At 44.1% G+C, this 20,176-nt stretch overlaps 1 long non-coding RNA gene across 1 annotated transcript; it reads right to left on the bottom strand.

The window, feature by feature from the left end:
• Positions 1 to 1,808: 1,808 nt before the first annotated feature.
• On the bottom strand, positions 1,809 to 20,085 carry LOC311425478. The gene is made up of 3 exons (XR_014686345.1): positions 19,610 to 20,085; positions 2,307 to 2,611; positions 1,809 to 2,140 (listed from the first exon to the last, which is right to left on the bottom strand). It is a non-coding gene; the product is annotated as an uncharacterized lncRNA (long non-coding RNA).
• Between the last annotated feature and the right edge of the window lie 91 nt (positions 20,086 to 20,176).

Here is a 20,176-nt window from a genome sequence, read left to right as displayed (position 1 = left end):
GGGCATTGGACATAGTAAACTCATAAAAATGGAGTAGATGAGTTGGGAAGTTGATAAAACTGAGAATAATAGGTTGGAGAGGGTGTCAGGTTAGCCACAGTGTTTCTGCCAAAATTGCTCCTCATTAAAAGAGCAGGCAAAGTAGGAGTAAGTGTCAGGAAGAAACCATGCCTGGAAATAGTTACAGGTCCTTGTGTCTACACAGAAATGCAGAGCACCTTATGAAAGAGTTTAGCGAGGCAATATCTGCCAAACACATCAAAAGGACAAGTCTTTAGTATTGTAAAAAAACAAAACAAAACAAAAACAACAAAACAAACAAAAACAACCACACACAAAAACAAACAAACAACAATAACAAAACAAACAAACAAAAAATAAAGCAGAAAATCTGCAAGTTACAGTGGCCTCTAAGGCCTTTCGTAAATACTCTTTTGGCATTGGGAGACATCTCTTTCCTGTGAGTACAGCTTTATATGATGAAAATACTTTGTTCAGATCTGGGTCAGGCGTTTTAAGGAAGCTGATTTTCTGTAACTCCATGCACCTGGTTTAGGCCAAACACATCCACTCCCTCTGAGATTTGGACCAAAACTAGTCAGTTGCCTGGGCATCCCCCCACACCACCATTTTAACATTTTGCTTTTTCTCCTAATTGATGCTGCCCCATTACTCAGTCCTGGAACTTCTCCACTAGCATGGCATTTTACTCTTTGACATTTCAAACTTGTTTCATGTGTGAATAATTTTATTTCAGTTATTTCTGTTTCTGCTTTCACTTTCCCTGATGGCGTAGCATCTGTTCTGTATGTTAGGATATGAACTACTTATGCCTCTTCTTATTAGCCGTTCTCAGAAATTTCACTTTCTTCCTTTATCCTTCTTAGGAAGAGCTTATTCCCAGTCGTACTGTCTTCAAAACAAATATTTTTTTGCCTTGTGCTTATAACTTTGTGAACCAGCTGAGCTCATTGCTGTGCTTTTGCTTGGCATTTGGACATTTTATTTTTCTGTTTTGCTGACATTGCTTGGCGTGTTTATTTCCTTTGCTATTTCAGTTTCTCTAGTCTTTACTGAAATACTTTACATGGATTGCTTAGTATAATGTGATCCATGCCTTTTGAAGTCCTTTAGGATTTTGATTCAGTGGTCTTTCAAATATCTCTTCAATGAATCCCAAGTTTTCTGATCTTTAATGAACAGTCCTGATCTATCTATCTATCTATCTATCTATCTATCTATCTATCTATCTATCTAAAGACTCTTCAGAGTGTGAAAAAAGTCCTTCTTACTTTTTTTTTTTTTTTTTTTTTTTTTTTTCTGAATTCTTACAGAGAAAATGTGTAGCATTTCTTCTTATGGACAGAATGTTCTTCCTCCTTTTATTTTAACATTTCAAAACAACGTTCCCCTTCACCTCCATAAATAAAATGCAACTAATACTCCCCAAACCACTGCCATTCCTTTAATCATCTCCCATTTTACAAGCCCTGATGATTTTCATGTGCAACATAAAGTGCTAGTTGAACATGAACTTTTTCAAGATTTATTCAGCATCTCATAATTTTTAAAGCTGCCATGATATTGCCACAGAGACTCTGAAACTTTGTTTTTATTGTGATTTTTTCTGTACTGAGTTTAGTCAGTTTCACCCAATATGTTCCATCAATAGAACAACTTTGTTCTGTTTTTCTGTATTTACTGGGACTTGTGACTTCCACTTTTAAGGACCCCTTTTCATTGCAGTCCTAATAAATGCAAATTTTATGTAACAAAAAGAAAAACATGAACAGTAAGCACAACACTCATGCTGCCATCTTTCGGCTTGGCTTTAATTTCTGCCTCTGTCTGCAAAGGAATGTGTGAAAATCTAGCTATGGTTCAACACAATAACCTGCCAGGGATTATTTAACTATCAGATGGAACATAAGCCTCCACAGCAGCATTTATTGTGAGGCAGGATAGGCTCTGAGGCATGAAAGGGCTAGCTGTAGAGCTCTGAAGATGTCCAAATAGGGTCAGCAGATCTTTATGCATGCTTGAGAGAGAAGGGATGAATCTGGCTTCATTCTTCCTGAGGGGAGATGGCTCAGAGTTATCAGTTGTCAATGTGTGCACTTGTATTCATGTGTGTGTGTTTCTGGAAAGGAAAAGAAAAAGAAAGTATTAAAAGAGTGAATGTATAATCATAGATATAGCAGAGAAGTTCCCAGTCTAATCTGTGTGGGTATTTGCATAAACAGTGGCAACACTGGTCACCACAACCACTAAAGGCAGGAGCAGAAATGTTTTTCTTTCTTCCTCACCTGTTGTCACATGCCTGGATTTCCCCAGAGAAGCTTTGTTTTGGCATCCAGAATTTCAAACTTACTTAAACTTCAGGATTTTTAAGTGTATCTAGTAGACACAAATGGCTGCAAGTCTGGCAATGGGTCCTGCATAGCTGTTCCAGCTGGAGTGCTGCATGTTGGATGCTAGGGTGGTTTCAGACACTCATCCATCACGGTTGCTGCATATCCATCGAGTAGAGCTGACACCAGGGGGACTCAATTGCATGGGACTCAATTAGCAAGTGTCTGCTGTCCAGTCAGTTGAGCCTGACTAGCATTTCCTGGAAATGACAGATTCATTATGTATGTATGATATAGATTCATATCTTAAATGCAGTATAATCCAAAAAATCAGGCTTACTACTTAAAGACATGACTATTTATCTGGGAAATCCCAGAGAAGCAGAGAGATGCCAGTCAGCCTCACATGGTACAGCTGGAATACAATCAAGGACCTGCTGGGATTTGTGGCTAGAAATTCTCTTGCAGTTGGAGTGGGGGGTGTTAGAAGGTGAATAATATATCTTGCAGCTTTCCCTGCTGCATGTGTCAGTCTGCAGTTAGGTAGGTAACTGCAGGCTGGACAACAGTGTGCCAGGAATTTGTTGCATGAGCACAAACATCCATGCAACAGTCATGCATTTGCCCACTGTAGATTATGATAGTGCCCATGATCTGTCATTTTGGGTTCGCTTATGCCTTTGGAACAAGGGAGCACATGAACCTCATATACTCCATGGAAAATCATGCCAAATGACAGCTACTGTGTCTGGTCAATTTGCCTTGGTGCCTTCACTTCCACGCTCAGGCTTGACCTACTTTAGGAGAGCTGTTGTTTGCGCAAATCCCTTCTTCCCTCCAAATCTGTGGATGGACTAATGAACAGAGCTGCTAATGTGAGAACCAGATCAGTTATATTTATGTCAAATGGTATATTCTCCTTTAACAGCAGATTTTTTCACTGCCTGTCCACAGACTGGTTTTAATTCAGTACCATTAGCTGAATGATGACATTTTACCTGAAGATCAAGTTTCCAAAGGACTGGCTTATCAGCTTGCAGTATTTCTAACACTATTCAGACCTGAATGTCCATCTCTGTCATGTTCTTTCTCTTTCTAAAGGGAAATGTCTTTTAACAACTCTTAGCAAGTAATGATGATAATGTACAGCTACTAACAATGCAATGATAAAATGTCAAATATATGAAAGGGCCCTTCAGTTTTCTACATATTTATTACTTACTTTAATATAAAACATTTTTTGCTTTCAATATGTAGATATCGAATAAAATCTCTTGAAATCCAGTAGTGAAATCGGATCTCATTAAAACATGGAGTTAGTGAAATGGAAACAGATGGGCCCTGCTGGGAAGGAGAAGATCATTGAACAAGACTGGGATAACTTAGTGAGTTTGCAGTTATAAAGCATGTGGCTTTGTAATTTCTAACCCCCAGTTCTGCAAAGTAATCAGTGCAGTTGGATCCATATGCCTGCAGGGAGGCTCATTGAGACAGGCATGAAGATCTGTGTAAAGGAACAGGCACATGCACCTATTACAAACACAGCTGTAAGGAAGTGAATTTCTCTCTTTTCTAGCCAAATTTTAATCTGCCTTCTCCAGAATGGAAGAACACTTCACTATAAAATACGAAGCTGCTTTTCAGCTCCCCTGTAGCTGCTACCAGATCTGGGCTGGAAATTTAAGTAAAATATGAATCTTTCAAACATGGATTGATTAATCTGCCACTGTTGAGTGTTGTCCATCTCAGTACGCCACTGGCAATGGGAAGCAGGTTTTAAAATTATGTTTCTAAGAGGGTTCTGACTTATTCTTAATAATGTTGAAAATGTTTATCTTGACTCATTTCTGTAATAAATTTTTGGTAACAGGAAACCATACTTTATTTACGTAGAAATTTCTCATCTCCATTATTGTAAAGATGTCTTAGCAATTCTATTTTAGGATTCCACAGATAGGGCTTTAATCTTGCTTTACTTTTAATGCAGATTGTGCTAGAATATGAAATGTCAGATGTGTGAGATTTGTGACCATCCCAATGATCAGTATGGTTCTTATTTCCAGAGACGTCTTCAGTCATCAAGTCCCATCATCTGCAAACCCAGACTACACATGATATACTTAAGTCATTGCACAATCTCTTCCACGTGTTTAACAAGCTCCAATAATTTAAGGTGGTTGTTTCAGTACACACTACAGGCAACCATTTGGTCTCAAGGTCCTGAAGCAATGCAGCTCCTGAAGCTTGCTTCCAAGCATCTTTGGAGCTCCTGAAGCTTGCTTCTGAGCATCTTTGGAAATCTTATTTTCACTTCCTCAGTAAAAGAATGTCAGTGCTGCTTGTCCTAAAATACACACTCCTGGACCTCATATTTTCTTTTACAGTCTGATATTTATGCCTGTTCTGTATCTCTGTACAGAAGTTACCATCCAAGAGTTCAGTTTTCATAGCTGCAGATTTACTGGCAGACTATAATACTCTTTCATGGTACCAAAACTCCTTTTTGATGTGCAAGTCCCTTCATGCCTTAGGGAAGCAAAGAAGAAAGCCTGTGAATATGTGATACATTAACAAATACACGCTGGAGGCTGATATTATAGGCCAGCTATGTATAGGAGGAGTTGGTGTCTTGGTAGTGAATCAGAAATTCTAGGAGAGAGCATGCCGCCCTTGCATGTCCAGAAAGAATGGGACAATGTGAAACTTAAAGTGAAACAGCAAGGACTACTACACTCAAAAAAATATCTTTCCAGAAGCACTTTGAATGGACCAGAAAGGTGCAAGTCAGCCTCTGTGAGACCCAGAGTAAAGGAAGCAAGACTATGCCTATGTGGGACAGTTTGGTGTAGGTGATGGATGGGAAAAGCCATATCTTTGATACGTTACATTGAAAAAAAAAATCAACAAAGTGTGATTCAGAGGTTCCATGGACAATTCAGAGCAGAAGACCACGCATGAGTTATGGGTCTGAATTAGAATATTGTGTTCTCTACCTCTATCAAGAGAGGAGATAGGAGAATGAGATTAGTGAATCATCCTGTTACAGCCACACTGAGAATGAGCAAAGGCTAGCCTTTTTCATGCAGATGTAAGGGTAAGTGTTGTTTGGAAAATGGGACCTGAATTAGAGAGGCTGATCAGAAGGATGTCCACACAGAAAGAACAGTAAAATGTATGTTTACACACATTCAGCAACACAATGAGTAGGTACAGAGAGAGCAGAAAAGGGGCCAAAGAAAAAATCTTGTGGCAAAGGCTGGCTGTTGTTGAGGGGTCTTTTCCAAAGAAGTGATGATTGGACGGATAAGATGACAAACATGAAGACAGAGTCACAGGAACCACTAGAGACTTTGTGAAGAGTATGCTCACCTTGGTTTAGTTGCCATCAACGTGAATGCCATTTTGAGCTGTGTCAGACCTATCATAGAACTTGGGGATCTGAGGAAAGACTGGAAAATATTTGGGAGAAAGCTGAAGAAGCATCTTTGAAAATAATGATTGAATACTGTGTGCCCATATTGTCAGGCTTGACGGGATCCCTCTGATTATTTTAAGAACAAAGAAAGACTACATGGCTATGGTATGAGCCACCTGTACTTTTGTAGGAAAATCATACTTTTTCTACCTGTAGGAAACGTGAACTCTCCTAATAATTTTCCAGAAATGCTGGCTTGCAGAAATAAAGTGACTTCAGTGCTGATGATCAAGCATTTTTGCACTTTAAACCCTCAGTTACATAAGCAATCGAAGACAACAAAGTGAGCACAGGAAATTCCTGGTTCTTGTGAAAATGTTTAGGTTTCAGCATAAGGCATTTCTGAGAACGTTCAGGGCATCTGTGAGAAAACATTAATATATGCAGAATCTATGTAGTGTAGCACAGGCTCGTAAAAACAACTAATTCAATATCATTCTATATTTAATGTTGTTCAGCTACAGAGTAACACTACTGCAGTGTGGAAAATCGCTGGCAGAGTTACAGGGATATGCATATTACCCAGTATGACAGAACCAAAGGATGAAAAATGACTCTTAGACTTTGTTAAGAGCAAAACATGCACAAAATTGTAGAAAAACTTCATCCCAGATCAGACATAGATGCTTTAGAATTTGGAATGGTCATCATAAACTACAAATCTTACAGAAATGTCACTTCCTTGCAGTGAGCTAAACATGAAGAAACATATTATAAAGAAATTGGAAGCTTCTGCTCAGTTTTTAAAGCCTTTAAAGCAAAAGAAAAACTAACAGTTAGTACAGAAGAGTAAAGCAAAGGGCAAAAAGACTGAAGAACAAATATCTTCATGGACTAATTTTTTTTTATTTTTTTTTTTCCCTTCAGACTGTGTGTGGAAGCAATTTAACAAATGAAGATGGGAACGTATTTGAAGATATTTGGCTTTACCAGAGCAAAACTAGAAGGCAGCTGAAATTTTAAACCTATTGAAGCTGGTTGAAGCCTGTTGATCAACTTCAGTTGATCCTTCAGTAACAGCACAAAATATTAGGTATAGTTGCTGTACTGGTTGGAGTGCATTGTTGTATCATTGACAAGGCAGCTGCTATCATTTCATAGAATCATAGAATCATAGAATATCCTGAGTTGGAAGGGACCCTTAAAGATCATCAAGTCCAACTCTTGACACCGCACAGGTCTACCCAAAAGTTCAGACCATGTGCCTAAGTGCACAGTCCAATCTCTTCTTAAATTCAGACAGGCTCGGTGCAGTGACCACTTCCCTGGGGAGCCTGTTCCAGTGTGCAACCACCCTCTCTGTGAAGAACCCCCTCCTGACGTCCAGCCTAAATTTCCCCTGCCTCAGCTTAACCCCGTTCCCGCGGGTCCTGTCACTAGTGTTAATGGAGAAAAGGTCTCCTGCCTCTCGACACCCCCTTACGAGGAAGTTGTAGACTGTGATGAGGTCTCCCCTCAGCCTCCTCTTCTCCAGGCTGAACAGGCCCAGTGACCTCAGCCGTTCCTCGTACGTCTTCCCCTCCAGGCCTTTCACCATCTTTGTAGCCCTCCTCTGGACACTTTCCAACAGTTTCATGTCCTTTTTATACTGTGGTGCCCAGAACTGCACACAGTACTCGAGGTGAGGCCGCACCAGCGCAGAGTAGAGCGGGACAATCACCTCCCTTGACCTACTAGCGATGCCGTTCTTGATGCACCCCAGGACACGGTTGGCCCTCCTGGCTGCCAGGGCACACTGCTGGCTCATATTCAATTTGCTGTCTACCACGACCCCCAGATCCCTCTCTTCTAGGCTGCTCTCCAGCGTCTCATCGCCCAGTCTGTACGTGCAGCCAGGGTTTCCCCGTCCCAGGTGCAGGACCCGGCACTTGCTCTTATTGAACTTCATGCGGTTGGTGATCGCCCAGCTCTCCAACATGTCCAGATCCCTCTGCAAGGCCTTTACGCCCTCATTCGAGTCCACAACTCCTCCAAGTTTGGTGTCATCAGCAAACTTGCTCAAAATACCCTCTATTCCTACATCCAGATCATTTATAAAAATATTGAAAAGTACCGGCCCTAAAATGGAGCCTTGAGGGACCCCACTGGTGACCGCCCGCCAGCCTGACGCAGCTCCATTTACCATAACCCTTTGGGCCCTGCCCGTTAGCCAATTGCTCACCCATCGTATGATGTTTTTATTTAGCTGTATGGTGGACATTTTGTCCAGTAGGATCCTATGGGAAACCGTGTCAAAAGCCTTGCTGAAGTCCAAAAAAATCACATCAGCTGGTTTCCCTTGGTCCACCATACGGGTGATCTTATCATAAAAGGAAATCAGGTTAGTTAGGCAGGACCTACCCTTCACAAACCCATGCTGGCTGGGACCAATGACTGCTTTGTCCCCCAGGTGCGCCTCAATAAGTCCGAGAACCAACTTCTCCATGATTTTACCAGGCACTGACGTGAGACTGACAGGCCTGTAATTGCTAGGGTCTTCTTTCTGACCCTTCTTGAAAATTGGCACAACATTTGCCAGCTTCCAGTCTACTGGGACCTCTCCAAATTCCCAGGATCATTGAAAAATAATTGAAAGAGGTTCCGCGATGACGTCTGCCAGCTCTTTCAGCACCCGGGGATGAATCCCATCCGGACCCACGGACTTGTAGGGATCCAGGTGGAGTAGCAAATCCTGCACACGTTCAGGGTCAGTTGGGAGTTTGTCATCCCCACCGTCCTGGCCCTCCATCTCAGGGCACCCTGGGTCCCGAAGCCCATCATCGGCATTGAAGACAGAGGCAAAGAAGGCATTAAGCGTCTCTGCTTTGCCTATGTCATCGTCTGTGAGGAGACCTTCCCTATCAAGGAGCGGCCCTATGTATTCTTTAGTTCTCCTTTTTCCATTTACATATCTAAAAAAACCCTTTTTATTTTCTCTCACAGACACAGCCAGCTTTAACTCTAGCTGTGCTTTGGCCACACGAACTTTCTCCCTACAAACACGAACAGCATCCCTGTATTCTTTCCATGACGCCTGGCCCTCCTTCCAGTAGCGAAACACTCTCTGTTTCCACCTAATCTCCATTAGAACGTTCCTGGTCAGCCACGCCGGCCTCCTGCCCCGCCTGCCTGACTTGCGATATTTTGGAATTGCCTGAATTTATGCCCTCTCTTTTGCATCTCTGCCCCACATTGGCTCTTTGGTTTCTATCACCTCACAGCAGAGTTTTACACTTTCTTCTGTTTTTGATTAGCATAAGACTAGCAACCAAGGTTCAGGAGTCTGCTGCACAACATCGTTGTAGTTCTGGCTTGTAAAAAACAGCATAGAGGATACAAGTATATTATTTGATGGAACAGTTTATCTGGATGGACAGATGGGAAAAGCCATTATTTCTGGTATGCTATGCAAAAAGATCCAGCTACGTGTGAGTTGCCTTGGATGTGAGGACATAAGGATTGTTCTGAGCAGAATTAGTCTCAGATAGAAGATGGTCTCCTCACCTTCAACAGTTAACTTCAGACAAACTGAATGACCCTAAGCGTTTATTGACCTGGATTATTTTGACCCACCCACACTCATGCCACTGCATTTGACCATCAGAGTTTTTCAATTAGCTGAGCTCGTTTCCCTCCCTGGAGTTGTCCCAAAGTAGCCTTTTCTTGAGGTTTAATTTCCACAGTATATGACACTCAGACCAGAAGCTGAGCACTAACCTTCATTAATGCAGCACATCCTGCTGGATTTGGAACATTTTTGCACAGGCCAGCATAATTCCCCAGCAATTTGAAACATTTAACACAAAGTGTAAGACTGGCAACAGACCTAAATGCCTGGTTTTACTGAAACGAGAGTTATCAAACCTGTTCTGCTCAGATACCAACAACTGCGGTGACTGTGATCAGGAGCACCACTCATTGGTACTGGCAGCATTAGCGGCAGCTAAAGCCACTCTTGGCTCAGTGCCTGTTCTGTCTGCATACGACACAGACCTCATTTTCTCTCCTGCTTTCTTCTCCAGTGCATTGCTCTCACTCTTGCATAGTAACTTTCTGGAGCAAAGCTGGGGGGTTCCCCACAGGGAGCTGCTGCCTGATGCTTCCATTCATTTCTCATCCTGTCAGTGTGACCACATCCTGGGGATGCTGCCTGGAAGCACACCTTGGAAGTCCTCTCTAGCCCAGGTAACTGCACTTTGGCAGGCTCAACGTGCCTATCCTCTCCCTATGCCTTTCTGTTTCCATGGCTATCATTCAGCCTTGTCTGCTGGGTTCACTAAAGACTCTCTACAACATGGGAGTATTCAAGATCTTTTTAAATCTCTACAAACATCCTACTTTAAAAGAGCAGAAGGTGCAATCTGTCTCCCAGTATTAAGGACCTACTACTGGTCTTTTATCTCCTCAATAATAATGTCAAAGGAAGCTGTGGGGAGCTGGGGATCAGTCTCTTCTCACAGGTAACTAGCAAAAGGACTAGAGGGAATGGCCTTGCATTGCGCCAGGGGAGGTTTAAGTTAGAAATTAGGAGACATTTCTTCTCAGAAAGAGCAGACAGGCACTGGAATGGGTTGCCCAGGGATATGGTGGAGTCACCGTCCCCGGCGGTGTTCAAGGAAAGGTTGGACCTGGCACTTTGGGACATAGTTTATTGGGTGAAATTAATAGTATAGGGTGATGGATAGACCGGATGATCTTGAAGGTCTCTTCCAAACATAATGTTGAAGAGCAAAATGACCAGGAAGCCTCTGCCACAAGTGAAGCCACACAAATCCTCAAATCTCTCTGCTGCCCCTCAGGACATTGCCTCAGTGCAGCTTCAGTCTTGGAGGCCAGCATTTGTACCTGAGTCAGAGGCAGGCAGGATCATCCAGTGTGAGGGACCTGAGACCCCAACGAGGCTGCTGGGACATCAATTGCCAATTCCTCTTCACTTAAGATGAACATGTAAAACTCGTGGTTTAGAAAAAATGGTGACAAACATGGGAAGTTGAGGAATTTCCACACAACTCATGGGAAGTTGAGGAATTTCCACACAACTGTGTACAGCCACAATTCTCCTTCTGTCACCAGCACTGCACACCGGTGTCTGGCGTGTTCTCACATCTGCACTTGAACAGAAGATACCCTCACTCCTTTAAGAGCATACAAGGAGGATTATAAAGACCAAATGGCAAAAACTTGCAATAAAAAGAACTCTTTTTCTTTTTTTTTTCTTTAAAATAAAGGTTCTATGATTCTATGAATCCTGAATGCTCCATCTCCTCCTCTGCCACTTCCTCTACTACTACCTCCAAAACAACCACAGACACCTCCTTAAAAACCACTAGTACCTCATCATGTTTCTCCTCTTCTACCACTGCATCCACCTCCACTGCCGCCACCTCCACCACCACCACAGCCTCGACAACCACCACCTCCTCCACAATGGCCTCCTCAACCATCTCCTCCTCCACCTCCACCACCACCACCACCTCCTAGAATGATGATTTCCAAGGACTCTTCCAACAATAATAATTCTGTGAATACTCCTCCACCTCATGGAATCATAGAATTATAGAACATCCCCAGTTGAAAGGGACCGATAATAAACATCAAGTTCAAATTCTTAATCTTCCAAAAACATTATTGTTGGAAGAGACCTTCAAGATCATCCTTCTAGAAGGTCGTAGCAGTGATGAAGGAGGAGATGGTAGGGGAGGAGGAGGTGGTGGTGGAGAAGGAATTTTGCATGGACCTGTGGTAACAGGAGTTGGATTTGATGATCCTAATGGGTCCCTTCCAACTGGGGATATTCCATGATTCTATGAGGTGGAGGAGGTTTCATAGAATTATTATTGTTGGAACAGACAATCAAGATCAATCTTCTAGGTGGAAGTGGTGGAGGAGGTGGTGGTGATGGAGGAGGTAGTGGTGGTGGAGGAGGTAGTGGTGGGCAAATTTTGGGTAGACCTGTGGTACCAGGAGTTCGACCTGATGATCCTTATGTGTCCGTTCCACCTGGAGATATTCTATGATGTGGAGGAGTATTCATAGAATCATTATTGTTGGATGAGATGTTCAAGAACATCCTTCTAGGCGGTTGTGGTTCAGGAAGCATTGGTGGTAGTGGAGGAGGACATTTGGATAGACCTGTGGTACCAGGAGTTGGACTAGATGATCATTATGGTTCTATGTGGTGGAGGAGGTTTTGTAGAATCATCATTGTTCAAAGAGATCTTAAAGATCATCCTTCTAGGAGGTGTTGAATGAAACTTCAAGTTTATTCTCCTAGGTGGTGGTGGCAATGGTGGAGGAGGAGGTCGTGGTAGTGGAGGAGGACGTGCTGGTGGAGGAGGTTGTGGTGGTGGAAGATGAGGAATTTTGCATGGACCTGTGGTAACACGAGTTGGACTTGATGATCCTAATGGGTCTCTTCCAACTGGGGATATTCAATGATTCTATGAGGTGGAGGAGGTTTCGTAGAATCATTATTGTTGGAAGGATCATAGGATAATTATTTTTCATTATCTATGAATAATCCTCCACCTCATAGAATCATAGAATACCGCCATTTGGAAGGGATCGATAAGAATCATCAAGTGGAACTCCTGGTACCACAGGTCTACCCAGAAGTCCTCTACCATCACCAACTCCTCCACCATCTCCTCCACCACAACCACCACGACTTCCTCCACTAAAATCTCCTCCTTCTCCTCCTCCACCACCACCTAGAACAATGAACTGCACTGTCTCGTCCTACAATAATATTTCTAACTATCCTCCTCTACCACACAGAAACATGCAATATCCCCAGCTGAAAGTGAAAAAAACACATCACACAGTCGAACTTATGGTAAACATGTCTTATATAAACTCCTCCTCCATTACCACCACCTCCTCAGCCTCCAGCACCTCCTAGAACGATGATCTGGAAGGTCTCTTTAAACAATAATGATTCTATAAAATCTCATCCAGCACATAGAATCATGGAATATCCCCAGTTGTAAAGGACACATAATGATCATCAAGTCCAACTCATGGTACTACAGGTCTAAAAATACTCCTCCTCCACCACCACCACCTCCTCCTCCACCACTGCTTAGAACAATGATCTGGACTGTCTCTTCCTGCAATATTGATCCTATGTATCCTCCTCCACCATGTAGAATCATGGAATATCGGCAGTTGAAGGAGACACATAATATTCATCCAGTCTAAATCCTCGCAACAAAGGTCTAAAAACAATTCCTCCTCCACCACGACAATCTCCTCCTCCACCACTGCCTAGAACAATGATTTGGACTGTCTCTTCCTACAATAATGATTCTATGTATCCTCCTCCACCACATAGAATCATGGAATATTTCCAGTGTGAAGGGAAAATAAGGATGATCAAGTCAACCTCATGTTAGCAGAGGTCTAAAAAGAATTCCTCCTCCACCACCACCACCTCCTCCTACACCACCGCCTAGAACGATGATCAGGAAAGTCTCTTTAAACAATAATAATTCTATAAAATCTCCTCCACCCCATAGAATCATGGAGTATCCCCAGTTGGAAAGGATAAATAACGATCAACAATTGCAATTCATGATACTACAGGTCTAAAAATATTCCTCCTCCACCACCACCACCTCCTCCTCCAGCACCGCCTAGAACGATGATCTGGCAGGTTTCTTTAAGAAATAATGATTGTATATATCCTCCTCCACCACACAGAATCATGGAATATCCCTAGATGGAAGAGACCCATAAGGATCATCAAGTCAAACTATTGGTAACACAAGTTTAAAGAAAATTCCTCCTCCACCACAACCAACTCCTCCTCCACCACCGCCTAGAACGATGATCTGGACTTTGTCTTTTTACAATTATGATTCTAAGAATTCTCCTCCACCAAACAGAATCATGGAATATCCACAGTTGGAGGGGACGCATAGGATTTATCAAGTCTAAATCCTCGTAACACAGGTCTAAAAAGAATTCCTCCTCCACCACCAAAACCTCCTCCTCCACCACTGACTAGAAAGATGATCTTGAAAGTCTCTTCCAACAATAATGATTCTAAGTATCTTCCTCCACCACATAGCATCATGGAATATTTCCAGTGTGAAGGGACAAAGAAGGATTATCAAGTCAACCTCATATTAGCAGAGGTCTAAAAACAATTCCTCCTCCACCATCACCACCTCCTCCTCCACCACCTCCTAGAACAATAATCTTGAAAGTCTATTCGAACAATCATGATTCTATGTATCCTCCTCCACCATATAGAATCATGGAATATTTCTGGTGTGAAGAGACATAAAAGGATTATTAAGTCAATCTCATGTTAGCAGAAGTCTAAAAACAATTCCTCCTCCACCACCACCATCTCCTCCTCCACAACCGCCTAGAACAATCATCTGGACTGTCTCTTCCAACATTAATGATTCTATGTATCGTTCTCGACCACACAGAATCATGGAATATCCGCTGTTGGAGGAGGCGCATAATATTGATCAAGTCTAAATCCTCGTAACACAGGTCTAAAAAGAATTCCTCCTCCACCACCACCACCTCCTCCTCCACCACCGCCCAAACTGACGAGCTTGAAAGTCTCTTCCGACAATAATGATTCTATGTATCCTCCTCCACCACATAGAATCATGGAATATTTCCAGTGTGAAGGGACAAAGGATTATCAAGTAAACCTCATGTTAGCAGAGGTCTAAAAACAATTCCTCCTCCAACACCACCACCTCCTCCTCCACCACCGCCTAGAACAATCATCTGGACTGTCTCTTCCAACGACAATGAGTCTATGTATCCTCCTCTACCACACAGAATCATGGAATATCTGCAGTTGGAGGAGACGCATAAGATTCATCAAGTCTAAATCCTCGTAACACAGGTCTAAAAAGAATTCCTCCTCCAGCACCACCACCTCCTTTTACACCACCGCCTAGAACAATCATCTGGACTGTCTCTTCCAACAATAATGATTCTATGTATCCTCCTCCACCACACAGAATCATTGAATATCCCCAGTTGGTAGAGACCCATAAGATTCATCAAGTCAACTCATAGTACGACAGGTCTAAAAAGAATTCCTCCTCCACCACCACCACCTCCTCCTCCACCACCGCCTAGAACAAAGATCTGGACTGTCTCTTCCAACAGTAAGGATTCTATGTATCCTCCTCCACCACATAGAATCATGGAACATTTCCGTGTGAAGGGACAAAGAAGGATTATCAAGTAAACCTCATGTTAGCAGAGTTCTAAAAACAATTCCTCCTCCACCACCACCACCTCCTCCTCCACCACTGCCTAGAACAATTATCTGGACTGTCTCTTCCAACAATAATGATTCTATGTATCCTCCTCCACCACATAAAATCATTGACTATCCCCAGTTGGAAGAGCCCCGTAAGGATCAAGTCCAACTCATGGTACCACAGGTCTAAAAAAAATTCCTCCTCCAACACCACCACCTCCTCTTCCAACTCCGCCTACAGCGATGATCTTGAAAGTCTCTTCCAACAATCATGATTCTATGTATCCTCCTCCACCACATAGAATCATGGAATATTTCCAGTGTGAAGGGACAAAGAAGGATCATCAAGTGAACCTCATGTTAGCAGCGGTCTAAAAACAATTCCTCCTCCAACACCACCACCTCCTCCTCCAACTCGGCCTGGAGTGATGATCTTGAAAGTCTCTTCCAACAATAAGGATTCTATGTATCCTCCTCCACCACATAGAATCATGGAATATTTCCAGTGTGAAGGGACATATAAGGATTATCAAGTCAACCTCAAGTTGGCAGAGGTCTAAAAACAATACCTTCTCCAACACCACCACCTCCTCCTCCAACTCCGCCTAGAGTGATGATCTTGAAAGTCTCTTCCAACAATAAGGATTCTATGTATCCTCCTCCACCACATAGAATCATGGAATATTTCCGGTGTGAAGAGACATAAAAGGATTATTAAGTCAATCTCATGTTAGCAGAAGTCTAAAAACAATTCCTCCTCCACCACCACCATCTCCTCCTCCACAACCGCCTAGAACAATCATCTGGACTGTCTCTTCCAACATTAATGATTCTATGTATCGTTCTCGACCACACAGAATCATGGAATATCCGCTGTTGGAGGAGGCGCATAATATTGATCAAGTCTAAATCCTCGTAACACAGGTCTAAAAAGAATTCCTCCTCCACCATCACCACCTCCTTTTACACCACCGCCTAGAACGATGATCTTGAATGTCTCTTCCAACGATCATGATTCTATGTATCCTCCTCCACCACATAGAATCATGGAATATTTCCAGTGTGAAGGGACATATAAGGATTATCAAGTCAACCTCAAGTTGGCAGAGGTCTAAAAACAATTCCTCCTCCTCCACCACCACCTCCTCCTCCTCCACCACCGCTTAGAACAATCATCTGGACTGTGTCTTCAAACAACAGTGATTCTATGTATCCTCCTCCACCACATAGAATCATGGAATATCCGCAGTTGGAGGAGACGCATAAGATTCGTCAAGTTTCAATCCTCGTAACACAGGTCTAAAAAGAATTCCTCCTCCACCACCACCACCTCCTCCTCCACCACCGCCTGGACTGATGATCTTGAAAATCTCTTCCAACAATAAGGATTCTATGTATCCTCCTCCACCACACAGAATCATGGAATATTTCCAGTATGAAGGGACAAAGAAGGATCATCAAGTCCAACTCATGGTACCACATGTCTAAAAAGAATTCCTCCTCCAACACCACCACCTCCTCCTCCACCACCGCCTGGACTGATGATCTTGAAAGTCTCTTCCAACAATAATGATTTTATGTATCCTCCTCCACCACATAAAATCATTGATTATCCCCAGTTTGAAGAGCCCCGTAAGGATCAAGTCAAACTCATGGTACCACAGGTCTAAAAAGAATTCCTCCTCCAACACCACCACCTCCTCCTCCACCACCGCCTTGACTGATGGTCTTGAAAGTCTCTTCCAACAATAATGATTCTATGTATCCTCCTCCACCACACAGAATCATTGAATATCCCCAGTTGGAAGAGACCCGTAAGGATCATCAAGTCCACCTCATGGTACTACATGTCCAATAAGAATTCCTCCTCCACCACTACCACCTTCTCCTCCACCACCGCCTGGACTGATGATCTTGAAATTCTCTTCCAACAATAAGGATTCTATGTATCCTCCTCCACCACATAGAATCATGGAATATTTCCAGTATGAAGGGACAAAGAAGGATCATCAAGTCCAACTCATGGTACCACAGGTGTAAAAAGAATTCCTCCTCCTCCACCACCGCTACCTCCTCCACCACCGCCTAGAACCATGATCTTGAAAGTCTCTTCCAATAATAATGATTCTATGTATCCTCCTCCACCACATAGAATCATGGAACATTTCCAGTGTGAAGGGACAAAGAAGGGTCATCAAGTCAACCTCATGTTAGCAGAGGTCTAAAAACAATTCCTTCTCCAACACCACCACCTCCTCCTCCAACTCCGCCTAGAGTGATGATCTTGAAAGTCTCTTCCAACAATAAGGATTCTATGTATCCTCCTCCACCACATATAATTATGGAATATCCCCAGTTGGACGGGACCCATAAGGATTATCAAGTCCAAATCCTTGTAACACTGGTCTAAAAATAATTCCTCCTCCACCACCTCCTCCCCCCCCACTGCCTAGAACGAGGATCTTGAAAGTCTCTTCCAATAATAATGATTCTATGTATCTTCCTCCGCCATGTAGAATCATGGAATATTTCCAGTTGCAAGAGACCAATACAGATCATTAAGTCCACCTCATAGTACCACAGGTCTAAAAATATTCCTTCTCCACCACCACCACCTCCTCCTCTACCACCGCCTGGTCTAATGATCTGGACAGTCTCTTCCAACAAGAATGATTCTATGTATCCTCCTCCACGACACCGTGTCATGCTATATCGTCATTTGGAATGGACACTTAAGCATCAGGAAGTCGAACTTACGGTAAACACGTCTTCTGTAAACTCCTCCTCCACCACCACCACCTCCTCTTCCTTCACCACCACCTAGAACAATGATCTGGACTGTCTCTTCCTACAATATTGATTCTATGTATCGTCCTCTGTCACATAGTATCATGGAATAACCCCTGTTGGAGAAGACCCATGAGGATCATCAAGTCCAACTCCTCGTAACACTGGTCTAAAAAGAATTCCTCCTCTACCACCACCACCTCCTCCACCACCATCGCCTTGAACGATGATCTGGAAGGTCTCTTCCAACAATAATCATTCTACGTATCCTCCTCCACCATGTAGAATCATGAAATATTCCCATTTGAAAGGGAGCCTTATCTGCCATCAAATCCACAGGTCTAAGAACATTTTCATTTTCAGTAGGCGGATGGATAGACTGGATGGTATTGAAGTTATCTTCCAACCTTAATGATTCTGTGATTCCTTCATCTCCTTCTCCAGGAGTACCTCCTCCTAATCCTCCTCCTTCTCCTCCTTTTCCCTTTCCCCTGCTCCTCCACCACCTGCTGTTCTGTCACTTACTCCTTTACTGCTGCCACTACTGCTGGCACCTCCTTCAGCACCCCCGTAGCCAACAGTGCTTCTGCCCCCGCCACCACCTACTTTTCTCCTCATTTTATGCTGCCGCCACCACCTCCAGCTCCTCCTTCTTCTTCTCGTCCACCAACTTTTCCCCCTCCTTCTTCTTGTCGTTGTCATCCTCCTCTTCCTTCTCCTCCTCTCCGTCCTCCTCCTTCTCTCCCTCTCCCTCCTTCTCTCTTTCTCCCTCCTCTCCTTCTCCCTCCTCCTCTCCCTCTCCCTTCTCCTCTCCCTCCTCCTCTGTCTCCTCTGCCTCCTACTCTGACTTCTCGGACTCTTCCGCCTTCCCCTCTCCCTCCTCCTCTGCCGCCTCATCTCCCTCCTCCTCCTCCTCCTTCTCCTCTCCCTCTCCCTCTCCCTCTCCCTCTCCCTCTCCCTCTCCCTCTCCCTCTCCCTCTCCCTCTCCCTCTCCCTCTCCCTCTCCCTCTCCCTCTCCCTCTCCCTCTCCCTCTCCCTCTCCCAGCTGCTGCACTATGTGCCATCCCGAACACTCTGCCTCCCACTGCCACCCTTCGGCCCTTATGTAGGGAGAAGACACACCCTCTGTTTATGACATACTAGTTGCAAAACAGCTAACAATCGCTAGCCAGCAAATCAGGGGACAGGCAACGTATCCCGGGGAGTCATGATGATGCTAGGATTAGCCAGCTGCTGCCTTACAGAACTACGGTGTATGGTCCTACTGAGTCACAAATGGAACTAGAACTATGAGTGGTGGGCAGCGCTCCTGTCCTGACCCTTCCATAGAAGCCACCTTTACACACCTGGTTCCTGGCAATTGCTCCCGACATCTCTGGGCTCAAGGTCATTGATACCACCATGCTGTTCTCAGGGGCACAGAGAGCAAGGTGGCCAGGAAGAAAAACAACCACAAAGTCAGGGAGATTGCAAGGACCTGTTTATATTTTTCAGAAGCCAGTGCTCAAATCACAGAATCACAGAATCAGAATCACAGAATCACAGAAATCACAAAATCAGGGTAGGAAAGCTCCTCTTCCTCCACATCCTCCTCCTCCTCCTTCACAACCTCCTCCTACTTAGTGCAAGAAGGACACTGTGGCCCTTGAGTGTGTCCAGACAAGGGCTGTGAAGGTGGTAGAGGGCCTGAAACACGAGTCCTATGAGGAGTGGCTGAGAGAACTGGTGTTATTTATTCTGGAGAAGATGAGGCTCAGCAGAGACTTGCAATTGTACCAGGAATGTAGCGATAGGACTGTAGCGATGGCCTCGTCTTGCACCAGGGAAGGCGCAGGTTGGAAATTAGAAGACGTTTCTTCTCAGAAGAAGTAGCGAGGCACTGGATTGAGTTGCCCAGGGATCTGGTGGAGTCGCCAACCCTGGAGGTGTTTAAGGAAGGGTTGGACCTGGCGCTTAGGGACACGGTTTAGTGTGTGACGTTGGGAGTAGCGGGATGGTTGGACTGTGATTTCGGAGGTCTGTTCCAACAGTAACTATTCTGTGATTGTAATCTGGCTCCTGCTGTCCGCTTCTCCAATCCTTCAGTTTACACTTCCTTTTTGTTTTATATGAAACCCTTTGCAAAGGACTCGGGCTTGTGCACGTGTGCGGGCCGTCAGGCACACCATTTTGGGGGACAGCAATCACATTTCAGCGCTTGCAGGCGGTAATCCAGGTACGCTGCCTGTGGCCGCGCCCCTGGCCCGCCCCTCCCGCCGGAGGGGCAGGGCCGTGCTGGCAGCCGCTTCCTGGAGACCTCACTTTCCCCAGCGCGCCTGCTCCGCTCTCCGCCGCCTCCGCGCA

This window comes from Aythya ferina (genome assembly GCF_964211825.1).
Source record: "Aythya ferina genome assembly, chromosome: 1".
Taxonomy (NCBI): Eukaryota; Metazoa; Chordata; class Aves; order Anseriformes; family Anatidae; genus Aythya; species Aythya ferina.
This window is presented reverse-complemented; position numbering and strand designations above follow the sequence as displayed.